This window comes from Gavialis gangeticus, unplaced genomic scaffold (assembly GCF_001723915.1).
Source record: "Gavialis gangeticus isolate Ggan-Ray unplaced genomic scaffold, GavGan_comp1, whole genome shotgun sequence".
NCBI classification, from domain to species: Eukaryota; Metazoa; Chordata; order Crocodylia; family Gavialidae; genus Gavialis; species Gavialis gangeticus.
In genome coordinates, this window is record NW_017728995.1 from 25745214 (window position 1) to 25755330 (window position 10117).

The window sequence follows — 10117 nt, forward strand, 5'->3', positions numbered from 1 at the left end:
GGCGTGTGGCAGGCCTACATAAACCCCAGTACAAATTCACTTAAAATTCTTGTAATGATTTTTTCCTTCTCCACAGGCAAAAGCATTCTGCAAAATCCATCAGTTGATGCTCTCTTATTTCCCCTTCCATCTTCTGTTCTTCCCCTCCAAAGAATTATACTTCTAATAACTTTCTGGAAGTCAGTGCATCATTCAAAGTTAGATGTTATAATTAGAGCTGATTAGAAAATGTTTCCCATCCCATGAAAACATAGACTTTTTCTCCAGATAAAAGTTTAAAAAAAAAGGCTGTGGAAACGTTGATCTGGAAGTGTTACCTCAATGTTACATAGCAGCTGTAGTCTGAGTTCCATGTGTTCCTGTTCTCCCCTAGCTAAGTTCCTTTATGAGCCTATGTTTCTTTTCTTTTTACCAATCCTAGTTATAATGCTGTCTAATAATGCCCTGATTTCATCTGAATGTGATAAAGGAGAACAGATGAGTTCAGTAATTGCAACAACAGAACTCAACTTCTGGATCTAACATGGGTTTTCTTTGGAAAAATGGATAAATAATGGACCACTCCATGCCTTGGTTGCCCTTTCTGTAATATAGGGAGTATACTAATAATATCAATCTATTTATATATAATATATATGTCGCGCCATTGAAGATGGGTTTTGGCCCAAACACCAGTATATATTTGTGGTTAACAAATATATGTAGACCAAATCCTGTCTTTAATGAAGGGACATATAAGTAAATATAATATGCTTCCCTGAATGCACACTTCAAACTTTATGCATAGCACAGAACCAGCTGGATAGGAGAATAATAGTGAAGTTATTTATACTATGTTACAATGGTAATAATTAGAGTTATTTGAAGTGCTTGTAGGTCCACTTGTTTTTTGCTGGGAAAATGCCTTTTTGACCACAACAAAGATTTTTTTTTTTAGAAATTACTAGTAGGACAAAGTGGAAAACAGTGAATGAGGGAGACCCATTTTCTCTTACTAGTTTCATATCAAACTTTTCCCCATCTTGAATGTTTTTAAGTGCCAATATGCGAAGAAAACTTTCAGACAAAATGAAACTTTGCATTTAATTTTTTTTCTTTGAAGACTGCTTATCTTTTTCAGCCATCTTTAATAATTAGTCATGTATATACTGCAATTTTTCATTAACAAATCAGTGTTAGCATTGCATCTAACAGTTAAAAAGGTATAAAGTTTTCCACAATGCTTCTCTTGATTTCAAACGTTAGCCACTTTGTTCCAGCTGCTCAGAAGTGTGTGTTTTGGAGCAGTGATACCCACAGGTTGTCTTGACAGCCATAAGCCTATCATGTAGCATTGTTATTGTGCTTGACTCCAGCTTTGTCTTCACTGCCAGAAAAGGTGTGTGCCTACAGTGGGATAACTAATGCATGTTAGCTATCGACTCTCAGCAAGTCTTTTATACATTTGTAATGCTGAATGGAGCCATAGTTAAATATCTTAAGACATCTTGACCACATTCACATAAGATGATGGGCAGAGCAGGAATTAAATCTAAATCTTAGGCTAGTGCCTTAACTATTTAGCCATACTCCTTTGGTTGACATTAAAAATTGATTGCTGGGTTCCATTCATATTTGAATTATTGCTCAATGAGTTTAATATAGAAGTGGTCCATATTGAAATTTTGAGTTAATTGCTTTGATTAATGCACTGCTTATTACTTGTTAGTGTAGGTACAGTGCAGGCATTTGTGTATTCCAAATACAGTCTAGCCTTATTTATCCAAATGGTATAAGAAGGGATGCTGAACATGTTAGGTACTTGAAAGATTTTTTTCAGCACTGACTCTCTACAGATTTTTGGAAAATCAGGATTATACTTCCATAGTTTTCTGGATGACATCTTGACCTCGCTGAAATCGATGGCAATTTTGCCATTTGACTTGAGTGGGGCCAGGATTTCAACCTCTGTATCTGACAGATAAGAAAGTAGTTCTTTCCTTTTTAAAAGGTGAATGTCGCTGCTCTAGAGTGATGCCACCACTTCTGGTGGGCATGGGAAAAGAGGAAGAAAATGTACTTACACAGCATGTATATAGACCATACACATGTTGCATGCTACTCTGCACATTGTGTAAAATAACCATTACCCCAAATGAAAGAAATGTCAAGGCCTCAGTCCTGGAGGACCCCTTTAGTCACGTAACTTAGCTGTCCAACTTCCACTTAATAAACTTTTGTGTTTAAAAAACCCTCAATAGTCCTGACTCCCGAAATGATCGCTGCCCCCTGTGATTTGATTGCAGTTTTAATGCATGTAACGTGGTATCTTTCTGCTTATTTTTTGTTTTTATTCCTTTCTCTGTGTGTACATGGCTTTTTGAAGTCCTGCATTAAACAATAGCATGGTTACTTGTGAATGAAATTGCTGGAACCGTGTCAGAGAAGTACATAGAAAGATTTAGGCAGAACATTGCAAGGCAAACGCTGCAATTATCTGCAGCTGAAAACAAGTAGCTTTTAATGTGTCCATTCGCCTAAGAAGGGAGAGGAGAATTATAGACCAAATGCTCTTTCTTTTCCCTTTTCCTTTCTATCTTTTCTCTTCTTCTCTTTCTCCTTTATACAGTTTATCACCCATAATTTCAGGATGTGTTTTGTTTCTTTAAGCTGTTTTATCTGTAGGCTTATGAGGTCACTCATGTGTGAATTCTTTTGTTAGTCACCTCACCTTTTGCCTTGATGATAGAAAATTGATCAGGCCTAAAGTACAAGTTCAATAGACAACCCCCTTGGTCCTTTGTCTAGGAGAATAGCTACCATTGAAGGCCATGAGCAGGTTGCTATTAATATGACAGCCTGCTCTATCTCCCACTGTAATTTATAATGAAATACCTAATCTCCATTATTTTGATCCAAGCAGGCGATCCCATGAAAAAGTCTTTTCATCCAGTTCCCAATGGCAGTTACATGAGAAATGGCAAACCAATAATTTTTGTCAAGTTTTTTAAGCCAACAGAAATGCTTTTCCACTGCTACAGTTTCAAAAGGCACAGATAAAGCTCATTCACTGAGATGAATGAAAAAGCCATCTGGGGTTTTTCTTTTTGACTTCCTTTCCTTTTCTCCATCCTTGTAATCAAATTTGAGCAAAATCAAATGGGGCTTTCTATGAAAGTACCTTTTGTTGATCTGAACGAGCTGGTAATTTACAAAATACCCTTCTTTTGTGAGGATGGCTAAAGAAAAAAAAGAATCAGTAGCTTTTAAAGCTGGGCCTTGGTGGGACTCTAAATGCAGTGAAAGCAGTCTGTGTTGAGAGATTGAAATGCATTTCAAAGCCAGGCCTGAGTCAGGGTACAAGGAAGAACAAACCTATGTGCATTTTGTAAGAAGAAAAATGTGAATGGAAAGGAAAAAAGAGAAAGAGGGGAAAAAACCTGGATAATACATTAATCATTATTTTGGAGATCCAGTCCTCCTTATTGACACACACTGCGTACTAGTGATACTGAACTTGGATTTTTGCTCTATTAGATGCGTCTCAGTCTTTTGAGCCTTTGCTGTTTTAAAGTTAGAGAAGCATGGATCCTGGAATACTGCCGGGCTATGGTTAAATACAGATATTTTTCAACTTTGTTTTTCTACCTTGCCTGTGGAGTATTGTGGAAATAAAAATCCTTGCAGAAAAGCTAGAGATCCTGCTCTTTGGCATATTAATATTTATTATTTTATTGTATTTCTGCCTACCAGATTTCCTAATGGTAGCAATTTCCCATTGACTCGAGCTACAGGACAGTGTGGACACCTAACAAATAGTAAGTTGTGCATTTGTTTTTATAATTAATAGTACATGTTAATCGTAGCTGAAAGATTTGGTTGATTGCCAATGTAATATTGCTAATATTGTTCTTCTACAGCTGTAAGAATGTACTTATATGAAATATAACAGGTCTTGTTTAATTGTTACTATAGCTTTTTACTTGTTTACTGTAGCTGTATACGTAACATGAGGGTGTTGATAATAGTACTGATAGATATGTGCTTTAGAGGCTAATGCAGCAAGCACGTCAAACAGACACACACTGAGTTTATATGTAGATGTGCAAACCTAGCTCAGTTTAATTCTTCCCATATTTACCGACTTGCTTAAAATGCTAAATTGTTGCTCACTTCCCCACTTATATTTTGATTCATAATATAATATAGTTTTACAAACGCTACTTGATTGCATATGATATGAGATTGCTGGCAACAATGATTGTTTCTCCTTTACAAAACATCTACAGATACTCACCATAAAAACACTGACTTTGAAAACTTATACATTAGTTTGTTTTTATGTTGTACATTAGGAAAAAACATATATAACTTTACTGGTTTTATTATACCTAAGGAAAACATGCTGTGAATTAAAATCTTCGTCTTTCAGTTATGACCTTTATTTTTTTTTTGCTTGAGATGAAATGGTATATGATATATTTTGTTTTGTGTTATTTCCAGGTTTTGGTTGGCAATAATTGTTTACATGATGTGTGAAGTATTATGACACCAACTTAGAAAGCAAAGGAATTCATACATGATGAGCCTTTTCTGTCCTTGTGTTTTGGGTTTTTTTGGGCGTGTGTTTGTTTTTTTTTTCTTTCTTCTTTTTACTGCCTATCGGAGCAGCCACGTGTGGCTTATTTCAGGCTGATAGCTAATTAACCATTAAATCAAACTATTTAAGAGAGGTCTGTGAAAATGCTCGTCTCTTTCCTACATCTGATTGGATTGGAAAATGTCAGGAAGTCACTTCCATACCTGACTCTGTTTTCCACTCCTAGTTCTTTCTAGTCTGTCCTATCCTCTCCTTTTACAACTTCCTACAACATTCGTGGTCTCACATGGTTTTGAGCCATTTGCTGCCTCCTAATGACTGACTTACAAAACAGCAAACATGGTAAATTTGCAAGAAGCTGCTTCTGATATCAGCTTGGCAGCAGATTTTTGAGACCATCTGCTACTCTTTATGTATACTAACTTCTGAAAGTGACTTTATGAAATTAATATCTGTTATAGATGATGCATTGTTGTTAGATCATACATTATACATTGAAGAGAGAGAGTCATTTATTGAATAAGAGGGAAACCGTCATGGAGCTAAGTACATGGGCTTGCATATCATTAATTGACTTATTTTGCTCTGAATACAATAATTTGTAACAAAACAGTCTTTGCTCCAACAGAAGTGGCTAACATGTCGTTACTAAATAATGATTGTTTTAGCCAAATTATTTGTTTACAATTCAGTGTTTCCTCTTTTTTTAAAGTTTGAATTTATTCCATCCCCCACTTCTTAAGCTGTGTTAAGATACAGCCTTTGTAACTGAACCTAGCAACCTGAACATATTTCAGTTAATTGTTCGATTCTGAAAACAATATTCAGGCAAGATTCTTTTGTCCTCGTGGTATTACCTGATACCAGAGATTTGTTTTTCTGTGTGCTCAGTGCTTAGCACATTGGAGCCTGGATTCCCCAAACAAGGCAACAGTAACATTTGTAGCCCAACCTTTGAACATGTAGCTGGAGAAGAGAGGGTGTCCCATTTGATTTTTTTTCCCCCCATCCCCCCCATTTATGAACACTTCTGAGGTTTTAGGGATTGGTTTTAATAGAAAGAACAGAGATGTAGAAGTTAGGATTCAGTTAAAAGAGTCTTATCCTAGCTTTGCCACTGACTTTTTATGTGAACGTAAGCAAGTCATTTAACCTGTTCATGTCTGTAACATGATCCTTCATCATATCTTTAAAGATGTTAAGTACCTTGAAAGACCAAGCTCATAAAGAGCAATGAAATGCCTTGCTTTACTGTATCTTAGATTTCCTAATACAAGGGTCCTGCATCACCTATTGCTAATATCCTGCAAATAAGAAACTCTTGGTAACAAATGGTCTAAATTTTCAGGCAAATGTGCATAATTATCACTTTCTTCTTAATGTTTTAGTCTTTAAGAGAGGAACTGTAATGGATGGAGGAGAGGGTGGGTGGAGGCTATGCTAAATAAGTAACAAAGTGCCTCCCCTGAAGGACTTATGGTCTGAGCACACACACCAGTACAGTACAAAAAGAACAAGGAAATGTATGCTACCATGCAGTCTCTTCACATAGTAAATGCCATGGATAAGTGGAGGGACAACTTTGTGAACAAAATTGTTTAACTAGATAGACAACTTTCATGCCTGAGGTTAAGGCATTAAAACCTGCTCTCTGCTGAATCAGAACAGGCTGGAAAAGGACATGTAATTACATCTCAGTAGCAATTATTTTTACAACTGCTTAAGCAGCAAGATACAGAGGAGAAGAGAACAATTGCTAGGTCTCATGTGCCCTCTGGGCTTCTGGACTCCTGACCAGGAATGTTCTTCACAGTCACTGAATATATATATAAGAGAGAGAGACCCTCATCTATTCTTGGAAAATGTAGATTGTGGCGGGGGGGAGGAGGGCTTCATGCCGCTCCTCATGAAACATGCCTCAAGCAGAAATATTGGCAATGTGTCTTTTAAACAATTGTTCTTTTTTATTATTTCATAAAGAGGGAAAAAGGAAGAAAGAAGGCAGAAAGAAATGGAGTAGAAATGGGAAATGATGGGGACATATTGAGATGGGTAAAGAATCTTAGCACTTTAAGACTCCTAGTCCCAGAATTTTTCTTGAAGGTCTTAACCACCAATGAATTCATCTGACAGGATTAAGTGCTTCATTCATTGCGAAAAGATTGTTTAGGTCCCAGTTGTTTAACTAACCAAGTTGGCTGATTTCAGCAGAGGGAGGGAGTTCAAAGGCTGAGGGGTGACTATATTGTCCTTTTGAAATGTGGCCAGACTGTAAGCGAGTAGGGAAGTCTTCTACTGCATTGCAAAGAGTAGAAGTATCTGAAGTGCAGACTTTGAAGACTGACCGTTCATAAATAGGATGGAAAATTCTTTATCTTCCTTGTATTTTATAGCTAGGAATTTCATGCACATTGTTCTTGAATCCTAGTTACACTTATTATTGTGAACATGTTGAGAATCATTTGTCCTCTTTTGCTCAAAAACAAAAGTTTTGTGGTACACTTAGCTGCCTTACCATTTTAATTCATACTGGAAAACAATCCTTTTAATAACTTCCTATGCTTTGAATATCCAAAGATAACATGCCCTACCTAAATGAACACTTGTTGCTGGGATGTAGGGCATGCAACAGTAGTTGCAACAGGGCTGTTTTGAACAACTTGGGCTAGAGCATCACATAGTGAAGATGAAAGCTCCTATTCAGTGCCAACAACTTCATGCAGCAGATCTCAAATAGTTGCATTCCACATCTTTGTGTTGCAACAGAAAAAATAGTTTTAGGAAACCCCTTTCCATAATTTTGAAACTTTCATCTATATATTGAACAATTTAGAAAGAGTAAATATTTTTGGCTGGCAGACATAGACTACTCAATCTGTGTAATAAAGGAAAAAGCACTTTTGTAGATGGATGCATAAAGCTTGGTAGTGTTGGTCTGTACCATCTCTTGTAATCAAGGAATGAGCACTAAACAGTTGAGCAGTAGGTCCATGTGAAGCTTTGGTCCCTGATTCGATTTGGCGGCAATTCAGCCCATTTTGGTGGCTGAAGCTCTGAATCTGAATCGAATTGGAGGACCCTTTAATTTCTCTGAATCAAATAGGAACCCTCCAAATTGATTCGGAAAGATTTGGACATAGACACAGCTTTAAATGTTTTTAAAAAAACATTTAAAGCTGTGTCTATGTCTGAATTACTGATTCTCCGAATCAGCATCAAATCTTCAGATTTGGATTTGGCTGAATCGAATCAGGGACAATGATTCGAATCAACATATCGAACCACTGTCCCCGATTCAGGCCAAATCCAAATCAAATAAGGCCTGCTTCACACACCCCTATAGAGCAGCAAAATTAACCAAATTGGCTTAAAACAAGTATTCATTTTTTTCCACGTGGGCAGGGGGTGAAGGAGGAAAATCAAATTCTCAGGTATTTATACAAAACACATTTGAAGTTTTTTCCCTATTCAGTTTGCTATGGTGAGGGCATTTCATGTATTCAAAATAAAGCTATAGGCGTTGACAAACATATGTGAGATTTCACTTTCAAAGGCCTGGTAAACATGGGTCAGAAGTAATATTTGTAGAACCACTGTGGCTTTTTATATTCTCCAGGACCATCTGATTTTTTTTTTTTAAATGCATTTAATAGCTTGTATTGTCGAATTTTGAGATCCTTAGCTTCTTTACCTCTCAGTAACTAGTAAAACAGCATTTAAAATTAGCATGTCGTAGTTGTCACTGCCTTTTCAAATAATGCTTTGTGTGTTCTATAGTGTTCAACATTTTAAAAGTAGGTGCTAGGAGGTTCTGAATACTGGGATGGAGGTAGGACACAGTATTTTTTCTCTTGCGGTCGTCTGTTAAAATCCAGTATAGATTGGTAATACCAAACATTCCTATTACCTAGTGTCTGCCCATTGCATTTGTAAAATGAATTGGTGGGGTTTGTTTTCTTTTTAATGGAGAAATGTTCATGTATTTTTTTAAAAAATCCCTCCCACTGTTTGAGAGTTGTCCTAATTGGCATCATCTTAGCAGAGCAGCTGAGGGATACACAGACTGCACCAAGTGATCTATTTTCTGACTTATAGAAATGGTTTTAGATCAGAGCTGGAGCAGCTTTTATTGTTGTTCCCCATGCTGTGCTTGTTGGATGGGGTGTGGGGGAGAGGGGAGGAACATGGGGTGAGGGCATGCAAGCCTGGTGAAAAGGTGTCAGAGCTAATGGGAACTTCCTAATGCAAGGAACATCTCTAGGTCTTTTAGGGCACAGACAGAAGTGCAAAATAACTGAGAAGACTTTACAGGAAGTGTTCTGAGTCACAACAACTTCCTGGACCAAACAGAAGTTCACTGTTGGTTCCAGAGGTGAGGAGAATCTAGCTGATGGTGCAAGGCTGCAGCTGGTTTCCCTTGGCAACAACCCCTCCTTCCTCCCAGCCTGCACTGTATCCAGAATGGGGGGAGGGAAAGAAAGCAGAAGGAGCTTGTTCTAGGGGTTCCCCATCTGATGCTGGAGGGTGGGCCGGATGGATTGAAGACCCCCCCACCAGCACAGGCTGAAAAGCCCTCAGACCAGACTCCCTCCACTCCCTTTCCCCTCTCCTAGTCTGAAAACAGTGACAGGCTGGGAGGCAGTTCAGACAGAAGTTATTGAAGACATTATGTTTTGAAACATCTTCAGCTGAACCCTCATGCAATGAAGGTTCAGTTTTTTGTGGGATTGGGCCCTTTTAAAGCAGCCGTGCACTCTGGGCATTGCTCTAGAGTGCTTTTAGGGGCCAGATTGGGTGAAAACTGTCACTTCCACTTCTGTTCGCACCCTTAAGGATTTGCACTGAGAATCCCCCTCCCCCTTAGAAATCTTGAGATTTTCCCCTAGGGCTGGTACAGACAGTCAGGAAAGCTAGGGGGAGGTTAGATCACATTAAAAATGGCCACCTGATCCAACTTACTTTGACCTTATGCTAGTTAGGTCAATTTAAATGTAATTTATACAGAAGTTCAGGACAGTTAGATTGGGCTAAAATGGTTTTAAGTTAACCCTGCCTCTGAGGTAGTTTAACTTAGATCGCATTGGCCATTTTTTAGACTGATCTAACTGTTCTGAACTTCTGTACAGTTCCCAGCACAGCCCCAAGGCTGGCAAAGATAAGCTGCCTGCCCCAGCCCTAGGCTGTGCTTTTCCTACTTCCTCCCTGGCACCAGGCTATAGTTAGCCCCCAAGATAGACAATGCCAACTTCTCCCAGTCCCTGCAGATGAGCTGCCCCCTCTGAGCCTGCCACACCTCCATGCTGCAAGCTGCTCGCAGTGCTTGCCAGTCCTGGGAGCTAACCAAGTAAGTTGTGGGGGGGAGAGGCAGGCAGGACTGGGGGCGGGGTGGGAGTGTTGTTCAGCTGGAGTTTGAGGAAGGCTGGGGGCCTAAAAATAACTCCTGGTCCTGGGGAGGTAGGGAAGAGAGTCCCACCATCCTCTCAAGCACCCCCATGGACCCCTCCTGCCGCCAAATTCCCCAAGCCCCCCCACAGATCC

At 38.7% G+C, this 10117-nt stretch overlaps 1 long non-coding RNA gene across 1 annotated transcript in view; it reads left to right on the plus strand.

Annotated features, from left to right (window-relative positions):
- The first annotated feature begins 3331 nt into the window (after positions 1-3331).
- LOC109288020 overlaps positions 3332-10117 on the plus strand; it is a 468804-nt gene continuing 462018 nt past the window's right edge. Inside the window, exon 1 of the long non-coding RNA XR_002095047.1 lies at positions 3332-3797. This is a non-coding gene — a long non-coding RNA (uncharacterized LOC109288020). The remainder of the gene's footprint in view (positions 3798-10117) is intronic.